The sequence below is a fragment of the Lucilia sericata genome, unplaced genomic scaffold (genome assembly GCF_015586225.1).
Source record: "Lucilia sericata isolate MDLA Ls3-8-SP2 unplaced genomic scaffold, ASM1558622v1 Contig000689F_arrow, whole genome shotgun sequence".
Classification (NCBI taxonomy): Eukaryota; Metazoa; Arthropoda; class Insecta; order Diptera; family Calliphoridae; genus Lucilia; species Lucilia sericata.
Window position 1 is genome coordinate 42501 of NW_023994692.1, and position 15000 is coordinate 57500.

The following is a 15000-nucleotide window of genomic DNA, read 5'->3' on the forward strand; positions in this document are numbered from 1 at the left end:
CCCTGGTAGTAAAAATAATTAACAAATTATAATAAAATTATTATTATAAAAGCAAGGAAAATTTTGTTTAACAAAATGTGTTTTAAACAACTCTTAAGAGTTTTAATAAAAAATGATTTAAATTTATTTAAAAATAAATATTTAAAAACTTGTTTTATAGTGAAAAATAATACAATTAACTAAATATTTAAATAAATTAATAGAAATATAAAGGTAAGAAAACCTTTTAAAAAGTTTAAACAAGAAATAAAATTTCTCATTTTAACAAAAAATCAAACAAACAAAAACAACTATAACTACGAAAAAAAAAGTAAAAGAAAAAAACTCAAGTGAAAGAAGAAAATACTGGTTTCCTTTTTAATTCATATTATACAGCATTTTGTTGCTTTTTTCTATAGATTTTACAGCAAAAAAACAAGCAACAAACAACACAAGCAACAACAACAACAACAACATTGAAACTAAAAAAAACAAGTTGAGTAAAAGCCACATACTCACACACACCTCTCACTAAAAACATACAAAAATTAACTACGTTTTTTTTTTGTTGCTTCTCTGTTACCTTACCCACTACTACCTTTATAACAAAACCAACAACAACAACTACAACTACTAGTTATTTAAACGGTAGAAATATAAATGTTATAAAAAATACAGAGAGAAAAAAAAACCCGCTAAAAAAAACCTCAAAAAAAAAACTAGCAAAAGAAAGTGGTGAAACTTCTTACGAAAACTTATTACTAAAACAACACAACAACAACTATAAAAATGTTTAACAAACAAGTTGTTTTACAACAAAAACAACAACATTAATTAATATTTAACAAAAAAAAAACTCCCTATTTTTATCAACAAAAAAAGTAGCAGCAAAACGCCTGTTTTAAACTAAACTTATGGATTTTTAAAAGGATTTTTTTACACATCATTACAACAAAAACAATAGAAATTATTTAAACAACAATAAATTTTAGCAAAAGGTAAGTTTGTTTTTTCTTTTAAAACCTTAAAAATATAAAAAAAATTAAACTTTTTAACATTTCTTAATAACCCCACAGTCTGTTAGCATAGCAGAGTTTTATTTTCCTCTGTTAATATCCAACTCTGCCTCAGTTGACGTTTTAAATGACATTGTTTCTTTTTTTTTTGTCTAGTTGTTATTGCATTGTTTCAATTCTCTATACATATAAATTTTTTTTGTAGCTGTTTTTTTTATACTGACACATGTTTTTTTCTCCTTTTTTGTATACAAGTGATTTTTGACATTATTTGTTGTTTTTTTCGTACATAATTAACATTTAATCAATTAGTTTGTGTTTTTTTTTTTTACGAATTTTAAAGGTCTTTTATAAAATACTATTAATAATTAGACAAAAAAGAGATTAAATGCCTTTAAAAAGTAAACAAATAAAACAACAACTATTCAATAAACCCTTAAGTAAACAATTAAAAAGAAAACAAAGAGTTTTTGCAAGTAACTAAAGGAATTTTTTATAAAATATGAAAAATTTATAAAAAAAGTAAAAAAATAGTTTAAAATTATAATTCTATTAATGTTTAGTTTAATAATTATTATAAATATAATAATATTTAACATTCCTTAAACCAAAAAACCTCTAATAATAACAACTTATCTGTGGTGTCAAATTTTGTGCTAAATTAAGAGATTTTTCTAGAAATTTATGAAAAATTTTAGTTTTTATGAAATTTTTTATAGAAAATTTAAAAAAATTTATTAAAATATAGAAAATTATTATAAATTTTGTAATATTATATCTTCACAATGTAAATAAAGTGACAAATAATGACAGCATAGCATGTTGAAGAAATTTTTGTTAAAAAAATTTTAAAAATTGTTGAAATTTTACACATTTTTTATAGAAAAATTTATAAAAGTGAAGAAATATTGGAAAAATAATATAAATTTTATAAAATTATGTGTTCCCATCCTAGAAAAGTCATAAATAATGACACGATAGTTGAACAAATTTGCGATGGAACATTTTCGTGGGTTTTTAAAAGAAAATTTTTAAAAAAATCTTTCTAAAATTATAATTTTTCATAAAAAAAATCATCAATTGAGTTGGAAACATTGTTAATTATTTAAAAATTTGGTTCCAAGTCGTAAAAAAGTGACAGTTTAGTTCGTTGAACAAATGTTAGATGGATTATTTTGGTGTGAAGCAGGTATTTAAGAAATTTATTACAAAATCTTTGTAAAATCAAAAAGTTTTTATAAAAAAGTTAACAATTGAAATTGAAACTTTATTAATTATTAAAAAATTTGATTCCATGTCCTGAAAAAGTGACAAATAATGACAGTTTAGCTCGTGAAACAAATGTTAGGTGGAAAATTTTGGTGTGCAGCAGGTTTTAAAGCAATTTGTTAAAAAATTGTTGTAAAATCAAAAGGCTTTTATAAAAAATTTATCAATTAAGTTGACAACATTATTCATTATTAAAAAATTTGAGTCCAAGTCCTGAAAAAGTGACAAATAATGGCAGTTAAGCTCGTTGAACAAATGTTAGGTGGAAAATTTTGGTGTGAAGCTGATTTTAAAGAAATTAGTTAAAAAATCATTGTAAAATCAATTTTTTTTAAATTTATCAATTAAGTTGGCAACATTGTTAATTACTTAAAAATTTGGTTCCAAGTCCTGAAAAAGTGACAAATAATAACAGTTTAGCACGGTGAACAAATTTTTGGTGGAAAATTTTGGTGTGAAGGAGGTTTTAAAGAAATTTGTTAAAAAATCTTTGAAAAATTATAATTTTCTACAAAAAAATTCATCAATTGATTAGGAAACATTGTTAATTATTAAAAAATGTAATTCCAAGTCCTGATAAAGCGACAAATAAAAACAGTTTAGCTCGTTAAACAAATGTTGGGCGGGAAATTTGGGTGTGAAGCAGGTTTTTAAGAAATTTGTTAAAAAACCTTTGTAAAATTATAATTTTTATAAAAAAAAAATCTTCAATTCAGATGGAAGGATTATAAATTATAAAAAATTTGATCAAAAGTCCTGAAAAAAATGACAAATAATGACAGTTTAGCTCGTTGAACAAATGTTAGATGGAAAATTTTGGTGCGAAGCAGGTTTTAAAGAAATTTGTTAAAAAATCTTTGTAAAAAAACAAAAAGTTTTTATAAAAAATGTATCAATTGAGATGAAATTATTATTAATTATTAAAAAATTTGTTTCTAAAGCGTAAAAAATAAACAACTTTATAAAAATGAGGAATAAAATAATTATTATAAATTTTATGAAATTTCTGGTTCATAATCGTAAAAACAGTGCAACTTTATGAAATATTTGCATATTTATCGATTTTTTTTTTTTAGAAAATTTATTTTTTCAATGAAATTAATTTAAAAAATCTTTGCAAAAATTGAATTTTTTTGATAAAATATTGTTTAATTGTGTGGTAGCTAGCAATCAATCATGAGTGGCTCTAATGGGCGCATCTAGTTGCGGTCCCGTTGTGATACCCTAGTGGTCGTAGGAGTTCTTTTAAGTATTACTCTCTACTTCAACATTGAAACCAGCCAGTTTGATTCACAAAATTTAGGATATTTTATATCCCATATAGCTCATAGAACAGTAAAGCCGAAACAATGTTCTCAGCTTTCATCGAATGATGGGCAATAGCAGAGGAGGTTAAGTATTGTTTCCTCTTCCTCCTCATTATTACAACTTCTATAGTAGTCTTTATATTCGAGACCCATTCATCTGGCGTGATTGTCAATTGCCTCCCTTACAGTCCTCTCGGAGCCGTCAGTGTAAACATTTGTTATACCATTAGTTAAGTGGGACTCTGGTACAGAATTCCTGGCAGAAACTCGGATATGAAAGCGCCTGTCTCGAAGTGAGGTTCCTTTACTACTAGACCACGAACCACATGCGTTTAGTCTGATTGCATTGAATCGCCATCAGATCAACTGGTAACCAGTTCATTATAGTTAGCAGGGCCTTTGTTGGTGTCGTGATCAGGATTGCAATTTTTCGTAGGTTACGTTCTATGGCTGCACAATGAGAAGCGTTTTCCATTGCTTGCCACCATACTTAACATCAGGTTTGAAGATCCAGTTGATACCTTTAGATTTAACGCCCCAGTTAGAACCAACCGCTCTCTTACAGGTGTAAATAGCTATATTAGCCTTATTTATCCTGTTTTGGATATTCATATTCTAGGATAGTTTACTGTCAAAGAATTACTCCAAGTTATTTCGTATGATCAGTGAGATTGAGTCTTATTCCATTTAACTTTGGAGGCATGTAGTTATGAATCTTATACCTCCTTGTAAAAAGGACTAGTAAGTACAAGTTAAGAGCAATTGGATATGTTATCGAGAAATTTACCTGGTATTTTAAAATTCTATTAGGAATGTCTTAATTATATTGTTATCTTTATTTGAATTTATAAAATTTTGCAAAGTTATAATGTCCTAAATAATATATACAATATTATCTGCAATTGTTATTAATTTGCTAACAACTTATCACATAACTTTCAAGTTCTTTCAAATTTCACTTTTATCTCTTTTTCTTTTAAATATTCCAAACAAATTTCTAAATAATTTATATAAAAACCTAAATAACAACAAAATAATCAACTTGAACTTAAAAAGCTAAAGAAATTTGATAACAAATTACTAATAACAAACATAATGAATAAGCATAGCTTAGCTTCCTTATACTAGTTAACCTAATTATAGATTCTATTATTAATTCACACCATAAAATAATAAAAAAAAAACTTGTGATTAATCTAGATGTTTTTTTTCATAATACTAGTTTATTTGTATTTAAAACAGATGTTAAAACAGAATTGTTGGTTATTTAAGGGTTTTTTATAATAGATTTTTTCATATTACTTTAGAAATTATTATGTGTTTTGAAAAAGTTGATTTAAAGATTTTGTTTAAACTAGTTTATATATAAGAAAATATGTAGTACTAGAGTTTGTAGTGGGGAAGTCCCATTTGTTGTAGTTATTTACATATTTTAGATTTCATCCGTGATATTTATTCTTATTTGTATTTAATTTTAATAAAACTGTTAATTGATTTTTGTTTTTATCAGAAAATATTTATAAATTGTTCTATAACAAAATAAGTATGTATATGGAAAAGGTGTTAATTTTAAAAGTAATAAAGGAAAATATTTAGATAGATCGATAGATAGATAGATAGATAGATAGCTAGATAGATAGATAGATATATCTATAGCTATCTAGCTCGCTCGCTATCTCTCGCTCGCTCGCTCGCTCGCTCGCTCGCTCGCTCGTCGCTCGCTCGCTCGCTCGCTCGCTCGCTCGCTGCTCGCTCGCTCGCTCCGCTCGCTCGCTCGCTCGCTCGCTCTCGCTGCTCTCGCTCGCTCGCTCGCTCGCTCGCTCGCTCGCTCGCTCGCTCGCTCGCTCGCCGCTCGCTCGCTCTCTCGCTCGCTCGCTCGCCCTCGCTCGATCGCTCGCTCGCTCGCTCGCTCTCTCGCTCGTCGCTCGCTCGCTCGCTCGCTCGCGCTCGCTCGCTCGCTCGCTCGCTCGCTCGCTCGCTCGCTCGCTCGCTCGCTCGCTCGCTCGCTCGCTCCTCGCTCGCTCGCTCGCTCGCTCGCTCGCTCGCTGCTCGCTCGCTCGCTCGCTCGCTCGCTCGCTCGCTCGCTCGCTCCTCTCGCTCGCTCGCTCGCTCGCTCGCTCGCTCGCTCGCTCGCTGCTCGCTCGCCCTCGCTGCTCGCTCGCTCGCTCGCTCGCTCGCTCGCTCTCGCTCGCTCGCTCGCTCGCTCGCTCGCTCGCTCGCTCGCTCGCTCGCTCGCTCGCTCGCTCGCTCGCTCGCTCGCTCGCTCTCGCTCGCTCGCTCGCCTCGCTCGCTCGCTCGCTCGCTGCTCTCCTCGCTCGCTCGCTCGCTCGCTCGCTCGCTCGCTCGCTCGCTCGCTCGCTCGCTCGCTCGCTCGCTCGCTCGCTCGCTCGCTCGCTCGCTCGCTCGCTCTCTCGCTCGCTCGCTCGCTCGCTCGCTCGCTCGCTCTCTCGCTCGCTCGCTCGCTCGCTCGCTCGCTCGCTCGCTCGCTCGCTCGCTCGCTCGCTCGCTCGCTCTCGCTCGCTCGCTCTCGCTCGCTCGCTCGCTCGCTCGCTCGCTCGCTCGCTCGCTCGCTCGCTCGCTCGCTCGCTCGCTCGCTCGCTCGCTCGCTCGCTCGCCGCTCGCTCGCTCGCTCGCTCGCTCGCTCGCTCGCTCTCGCGCCAGACCAGCTAGATGGACAGACCGCCGCATAGATTAATGGATTGGGAAAGAACCTTTCTTCTTCATTTCTCTTAAATTTTCTAGAAATCTATGGCAATAATTTCTTTAAATACATCTTGTCAATAGTACAACTATTACTTTACATTGAGAACTATATATTTTTCTCTTAAAAACTTTAACTTTCTTGTTTATACTTAAAGTTTTCTATAATTATTTTTTCTTACATCATTTAAACCTAAACTCTTTTCAACTTTTATCTCTCCACAACACTTTTTTTCTTGACTTAACTCTCTAAATAGTTAATGTCTTTAAATGTTTGTTATTGTACTTTTTAGATTCTTTTAATACCGTTATTTTATGGATTTCTGGCCATAATTTACTTTTTTATTCATGTTTGCTTTTTATACATATATTTAATGGTTCTTTTGTTATAGTTTTTTTTCTACTCTCTATATGGCACTCTCTTGGTAAATGTGTCAAAAACTTGAAATATTTTCATTGATTTATAAAGAAAAACAAAAACAACATAAATGTTATAGAAATACATACCAAAAAAGGAATATTTGTTAGAAAAGCTGAGAAGAAAAAGAAATGTTCAATATTATTTATAATACTTTTTCTACTACTTTTTTTCTCACACTCCTACTCCTTTTTCTTTTTATTTATTTAAGCTTTAATATAAATATTTTAGTTTTTTTTAGTTCAGTTTAGTTGTTTTTGTTGTGTTTTGGCCTTAATTGTTTTGCCCTGACCTCATTTTCATTTTGTAGTTGTAGCGGTGTTTTATGACTGTTTGTGTGTAGAAAAAAAGAGAGTGTAAGTTTCGTAAAATGTGTGTAAAAGTATATAATTTAGTATCTTATATTATATACAAAATTTATCGCTTTTTTTTTGTTGGTGTGTTACATAGTTTATGTGTTTGTCTATATATATATATTCCTTTTATTTATTGTAATACTCTAGAAATATATTAAAAAAAGAAAGAATGAAATTTGAAAAAAAAAAACATCTATTTGGGTCATAAATTACTTACTTTTGCTCTTCTCTCACATATTGTACATGTGACATAGAAATAAAAAACACTTTGCTTTTATTTATTTTTTGTTTTATACATATTTTTATGCATGACTTTGTTTTTATTCAAAAAACACTCATATTATTGCAACAACAACAAGAATTTTGCGGCTATGTTTATTACACATATACCCAGCAAACATTTTAAGAAGATAAAACAATAAAAGATTGTTGCAAAAACAAAATACAAATAAGGGGATAGTTTAACAGTTTCAAATGATGATAATGTATAGTTAACTTCCATATCATAGTAGGAAGATTGTTTTCTAAAAGTTGTCAAAGTGTCTCATAGATGACAGTTCTTCCTTACAAAAATACTTTTCTGACACTCTGACGCCATAACATATGTTTGTAGGGTTTTTCCTCATTCGTTGAATTGTTTTGTCTGCTGTGGTTTCTAAAATTGTTGTTACTGTTTCGAAACAATAGAAGAAGAAGCAGAAAAACCCCCAACAGCCAGTCAGCCACCAGCATAAGTTAGTAACAATTTATTTCCATAATGTTTTATACGTTGTTGTGTTGTTGCTATTGCAATTGTATTACAATTAACAATATCATATTTATTTATAAGTATTTGGAATGAAGAAGAAGAAAGAAATGTCTCGTGTTATTAAAAATGTATGAAAAAAAAAGTTATTTTATTATTAAAAAAATAAACTATTTAAAGTGTTTTTTTATTATTTATAAGAAATCTAAGTTTAGCAGCAAATATTACAGGGGAAGAAATTTAACAAGAGAAAGTAACTAAAATAAACAGTGATGCTAATGTAAACAAAATGTCGAAATGATAATAGACCATCAGTTCTCTAGTAAACTGATTTAGAACTGAACTAGAAGTGAACTAGAAGTGAACTAGAACTAAACTAGAACTAAACTAGAACTAAACTAGAACTAAACTAGAACTAAACTAGAACTGAACCAGAACTGAATTAGAACTAAACTAGAACTGAACTAGAACTGAACTAGAACTGAACTAGAACTGAATTAGAACTGAACTAGAACTGAACTAGAACTGAACTAGAACTGAACTAGAACTGTACTAAAACGGAACTAGAAACTGAACTAGAACTGAACTAGAACTGAACTAGAACTGAACTAGAAACTGAACTAGAACTGAACTAGAACTGAACTAGAACTGAACTAGAACTGAACTAGAACTGAACTAGAACTGAACTAGAACTGAACTAGAACTGAACTAGAACTGAACTAGAACTGAACTAGAACGAACTAGAACTGAACGAGAACTGAACTAGAACTGAACTAGAAAACTGAACTAGAACTGAACTAGAACTGAACTAGAACGAACTGAACTGAACTAGAACTGAACTAGAACTGAACTAGAACTGAACTAACTAAACTGAACTGAACTGAACTAGAACTGAACTAGAACTGAACTAGAACTGAACTAGAACTGAACTAGAACTGAACTAGAACTGAACTAGAACTGAACTAGAACTGAATTAGAACTGAACTAGAACTGAACTAGAACTGAACTAGAACTGAACTAGAACTGAACTAGAACTGAACTGAACTAGAACTGAACTAGAACTGAACTAGAACTGAACTGGAACTGAACTAGAACTGAACTAGAACTGAACTAGAACTGAACTAGAACTGAACTAGAACTGAACTAGAACTGAACTAGAACTGAACTAGAACTGAACTGGAACTGAACTAGAACTGAACTAGAACTGAACTAGAACTGAACTAGAACTGAACTAGAACTGAACTAGAACTGAACTAGAACTGAACTAGAACTGAACTAGAACTGAACTAGAACTGAACTAGAACTGAACTAGAACTGAACTAGAACTGAACTAGAACTGAACTAGAACTGAACTAGAACTGAACTAGAACTACTAACTGAACTAGAACTGAACTAGAACTGAACTAGAACTGAACTAGAACTGAACTAGAACTGAACTAGAAACTGAACTAGAACTAGAAATGAACTAGAACTGAACTAGAACTGAACTAGAACTGAACTAGAACTGAACTAGAACTGAACTAGAACTGAACTAGAACTGACTAGAACTGAACTAGAACTGAACTAGAACTGACTAAGAACTGGACTGAAGACTAGAACTGAACTAGAACTGAACTAGCACTGAACTAGAACTGAAATAGACTGAACTAGAACTGAACTAGAACTGAAACTAGAACTGAACTAGAACTGAACTAGAACTGAACTAGAACTGACTAGAACTGAACTAGAACTGAACTAGAACTGAACTAGAACTGAACTAGAACTGAACTAGAACTGAAACTAGAAACTGAACTAGAACTAGAACTAGAACTGAACTAGAACTGAACTAGAACTGAACTAGAACTGAACTAGAAACTGAACTAGAACTGAACTAGAACTGAACTAGAACTGAACTAGAACTGAACTAGAACTGAACTAGAACTGAACTAGAACTGAACTAGAACTGAACTAGAACTGAACTAGAACTGAACTAGAACTGAACTAGAACTGAACTAGAACTGAACTAGAACTGAACTAGAACTGAACTAGAACTGAACTAGAACTGAACTAGAACTGAACTAGAACTGAACTAGAACTGAACTAGAACTGAACTAGCACTGAACTAGAACTGAACTAGAACTGAACTAGAACTGAACTAGAACTGAAAGCACTGAACTAGAACTGAACTAGAACTGAACTAGAACTGAACTAGAACTGAACTGGAAGTGAACTAGAACTGAACTAGAACTGAACTAGAACTGAACTAGAACTGAACTAGAACTGAACTAGAACTGAACTAGAACTGAACTAGAACTGAACTAGAACTGAACTAGAACTGAACTAGAACTGAACTAGAACTGAACTAGAACTGAACTAGAACTGAACTAGAACTGAACTAGAACTGAACTAGAACTGAACTAGAACTGAACTAGAACTGAACTAGAACTGAACTAGAACTGAACTAGAACTGAACTAGAACTGAACTAGAACTGAACTAGAACTGAACTAGAACTGAACTAGAACTGAACTAGAACTAGAACTGAACTAGAACTGAACTAGAACTGAACTAGAACTGAACTAGAATTGAACTAGAACTGAACTAGAACTGAACTAGAACTGAACTAGAACTGAACTAGAACTGAACTAGAACTGAACTAGAACTGAACTAGAACTGAACTAGAACTGAACTAGAACTGAACTAGAACTGAACTAGAACTGAACTAGAACTGAACTAGAACTGAACTAGAACTGAACTAGAACTGAACTAGAACTGAACTAGAACTGAACTAGAACTGAACTAGAACTGAACTAGAACTGAACTGAACTAGAACTGAACTAGAACTGAACTGAAAACTGAACTAGAACTGAACTAGAACTGAACTAGAACTGAACTAGAACTGAACTAGAACTGAACTAGAACTGAACTAGAACTGAACTAGAACTGAACTGAACTGGAACTGAACTAGAACTGAACTAGATCTGAACTAGAACTGAACTAGAACTGAACTAGAACTGAACTAGAACTGAACTAGAACTGAACTAGAACTGAACTAGAACTGAACTAGAACTGAAGTAGAACTGAAGTAGAACTGAACTAGAACTGAACTAGAACTGAACTAGAACTGAACTAGAACTGAACTAGAACTGAACTAGAACTGAACTAGAACTGAACTAGAACTGAACTAGAACTGAACTAGAACTGAACTAGAACTGAACTAGAACTGAACTAGAACTGAACTAGAACTGAACTAGAACTGAACTAGAACTGAACTAGAACTGAACTAGAACTGAACTAGAACTGAACTAGAACTGAACTAGAACTGAACTAGAACTGAACTAGAACTGAACTAGAACTGAACTAGAACTGAACTAGAACTGAACTAGAACTGAACTAGAACTGAACTAGAACTGAACTTGAACTAGAACTGAACTAGAACTGAACTAGAACTGAACTGAAACTGAACTAGAACTAGAACTGAACTAGAACTGAACTAGAACTGAACTAGAACTGAACTAGAACTGAACTAGAATGAACTAGAACTGAACTAGAACTGAACTAGAACTGAACTAGAACTGAACTAGAACTGAACTAGAACTGAACTAGAACTGAACTAGAACTGAACTAGAACTGAACTAGAACTGAACTAGAACTGAACTAGAACTGAACTAGAACTGAACTAGAACTGAACTAGAACTGAACTAGAATTGAACTAGAACTGAACTAGAACTGAACTAGAACTGAACTAGAACTGAACTAGAACTGAACTAGAACTGAACTAGAACTGAACTAGAACTGAACTAGAATGAACTAGAATTGAACTAGAACTGAACTAGAACTGAACTAGAATTGAACTAGAACTGAACTAGAACTGAACTAGAACTGAACTAGAACTGAACTAGAACTGAACTAGAACTGAACTAGAACTGAACTAGAACTGAACTAGAACTGAACTAGAACTGAACTAGAACTGAACTAGAACTGAACTAGAACTGAACTAGAACTGAACTAGAACTGAACTAGAACTGAACTAGAACTGAACTAGAACTGAACTAGAACTGAACTAGAACTGAACTAGAACTGAACTAGAACTGAACTAGAACTGAACTAGAACTGAACTAGAACTGAACTAGAACTGAACTAGAACTGAACTAGAACTGAACTAGAACTGAACTAGAACTGAACTAGAACTGAACTAGAATTGAACTAGAACTGAACTAGAACTGAACTAGAACTGAACTAGAACTGAACTAGAACTGAACTAGAACTGAACTAGAACTGAACTAGAACTGAACTAGAACTGAACTAGAACTGAACTAGAACTGAACTAGAACTGAACTAGAACTGAACTAGAACTGAACTAGAACTGAACTAGAACTGAACTAGAACTGAACTAGAACTGAACTAGAACTGAACTAGAACTGAACTAGAACTGAACTAGAACTGAACTAGAACTGAACTAGAACTGAACTAGAATTGAACTAGAACTGAACTAGAACTGAACTAGAACTGAACTAGAACTGAACTAGAACTGAACTAGAACTGAACTAGAATTGAACTAGAACTGAACTAGAACTGAACTAGAACTGAACTAGAACTGAACTAGAACTGAACTAGAACTGAACTAGAACTGAACTAGAACTGAACTAGAACTGAACTAGAACTGAACTAGAACTGAACTAGGACAGAACTAGAACTGAGCTAGAACTAGGATCCCTCTAGATCTTTTTTTATTAAAGAGATTAGGAAATCATCATTAATTTTTGGCTTTTTATTCGGCTATTTAAAACTGGCTGCAATGCAATATCTCTGAAGTTCGATGGAAAGTTTTGAGCGATATTCTTGTTTTCTGGTGACCTTTTTCGCAAAGTCCCCTGTTTCCCCCGTAATTAAGTTGCAATTTATCCCCCTTTTATTTTGTTCAGTGAACAACTTATTGACAATCAAAAATAGCAACAATGCTTTTTTATAATGTAATTTATAAACAACAACAACAACAACTATAATAAGCAAACTAAAACACATAAAATTGAGCATAAAAAGAGAAGAAACAAAAATAAAAACAAAATAAACAACAAAGTGAAAGTCAGTCCCCGTTGTATCTTAACTCTTACATTGAAAAGATATAAAACAAATCACACACCATGTAATAACAACAACAACAGCAACAATAATAAAGTAGATTGATTGATAAACACAACGTGTAAAAGTGAGCAAAATATCTACTCTCATAGACACACACACACAAACACATAGACTTTTAAAGAAACTTGAAAAAGTAATAAAAAAAATACTGTAATATTTTAGTATGAGGTAAAAAGAATACGTCAAAAATATATATAAAAAAAAGAAGAATTAAACAACAGAAAAAGAAACTTAAAAATGAAACAGTAAAGAAAAATCACAAAAAAAAGCTTAAAAACAAGCCAATAGCCAGTCAGTCAACCAGCCTAGTTATTATTATTTATATGAATTTCTTATTTATTTTTCATATAAAACAATTTATTGGTAAAATAATACAAAAAAAAAACACTCTTCGTCTGTCAGTCAGCCATTTAATAAAGCTGCTGTGTTTGTTGTGTGTGTAGAGTTGTTGTTGCTGTTGTCGTTGATTATAACCTTGAACTCATAAAAATTATATTTAACAGAAGACGTAGCAAAAAACTGAAAAAAAGAATCAAAAAAAGCTCAACAAAAATTTTAAATGACTTCAAATAAAACAAATGATTAACACACAATGAAATTAGAAAATATTAATAAAAAAGAAAGAATAAAGTGAAAACAACAACAGCAGCAAGCCAAAAATTTTATTAAAGCCAATCAACTCTAAAGTGGGAGGTGTTTTAAGGGGGTAAAATGCAACTTTTATGGTACTAAAATGGTACTTTTTGAGTTGAAAGTACTTAACTAGAACTGAACTGGAATTACTCTAGAACTGAACTAGAATTAAACTAGAACTGAACTAGAACTGAACTACAACTGAAGAAGAACTGCACTAGACTGAACTAGAACTGAACTAGAACTGAACTAGAACTGAACTAGAACTGAACTAGAACTGAACTAGAACTGAACTAGAACTGAACTAGAACTGAACTAGAACTGAACTAGAACTGAACTAGAACTGAACTAGAACTGAACTAGAACTGAACTAGAACTGAACTAGAACTGAACTAGAACTGAACTAGAACTGAACTAGAACTGAACTAGAACTGAACTAGAACTGAACTAGAACTGAACTAGAACTGAACTAGAACTGAACTAGAACTGAACTAGAACTGAACTAGAACTGAACTAGAACTGAACTAGAACTCAACTAGAACTGAACTAGAACAGAACTAGAACTCTACTAGAACTGAACTAGAAGAGAACTGAACTAGAACTGAACTTGAACTGAACTAGAAGAGAATTGAACTAGAACTGAACTAGACGAGAACTGAACTAGAAGAGAACTGAACTAGAACTGAACTATAACTGAACTATAACTGAACTAGAACTGATCTAGAACTGAACTAGAACTGAACTAGAACTGAACTAGAACTGAACTAGAACTGAACTAGAACTGAACTAGAACTAAACTAGAACTGAACTAGAACTGAACTAGAACTGAACTAGAACTGAACTAGAACTGAACTAGAACTAGAACTGAACTAAACTGAACTAGAACTAAACTAGAACTGAACTAGAACTGAACTAGAACTGAACTAGAACTGAACTAGAAACTGAACTAGAACTGAACTAGAACTGAACTAGAACTAGAACTGAACTAAAACTGAACTAGAACTAAACTAGAACTGAACTAGAACTGAACTAGAACTGAACTAGAACTGAACTAGAACTGAACTAGAACTGAACTAGAACTGAACTAGAACTGAACTAGAACTGAACTAGAACTGAACTAGACTGAACTAGAACTGAACTAGAACTGAACTGAACTAGAACTGAACTAGAACTGAACTAGAACTGAACTAGAACTGAACTAGAACTGAACTAGAACTGAACTAGAACTGAACTAGAACTGAACTAGAACTGAACTAGAACTAGAACTGAACTAGAACTGAACTAGAACTGAACTAGAACTGAACTAGAACTGAACTAGAACTGAACTAGAACTGAACTGAACTAGATCTGAACTAGAACTGAACTACAACTGAATTAGAACTGAACTAGAACTGAACTAGAACTGAACTAGAATTGAACTAGAATTGAACTAGAACTGAACTAGAATTGAACTAG

General features: G+C 32.6%; 1 protein-coding gene across 2 annotated transcripts in view; it reads left to right on the plus strand.

The window, feature by feature from the left end:
* Positions 1-15000, plus strand: part of LOC119607358 — a 53597-nt gene that overhangs the window by 460 nt on the left and 38137 nt on the right. Inside the window, exon 2 of one of the 2 annotated variants that reach the window (XM_037961225.1) lies at positions 399-977. The gene's annotated coding sequence lies outside the window, so the exon portion shown is untranslated. Of the gene's footprint in view, positions 1-287; positions 978-15000 lie in introns of those variants that run through there. The other variant, XM_037961227.1, reaches the window with a different exon arrangement.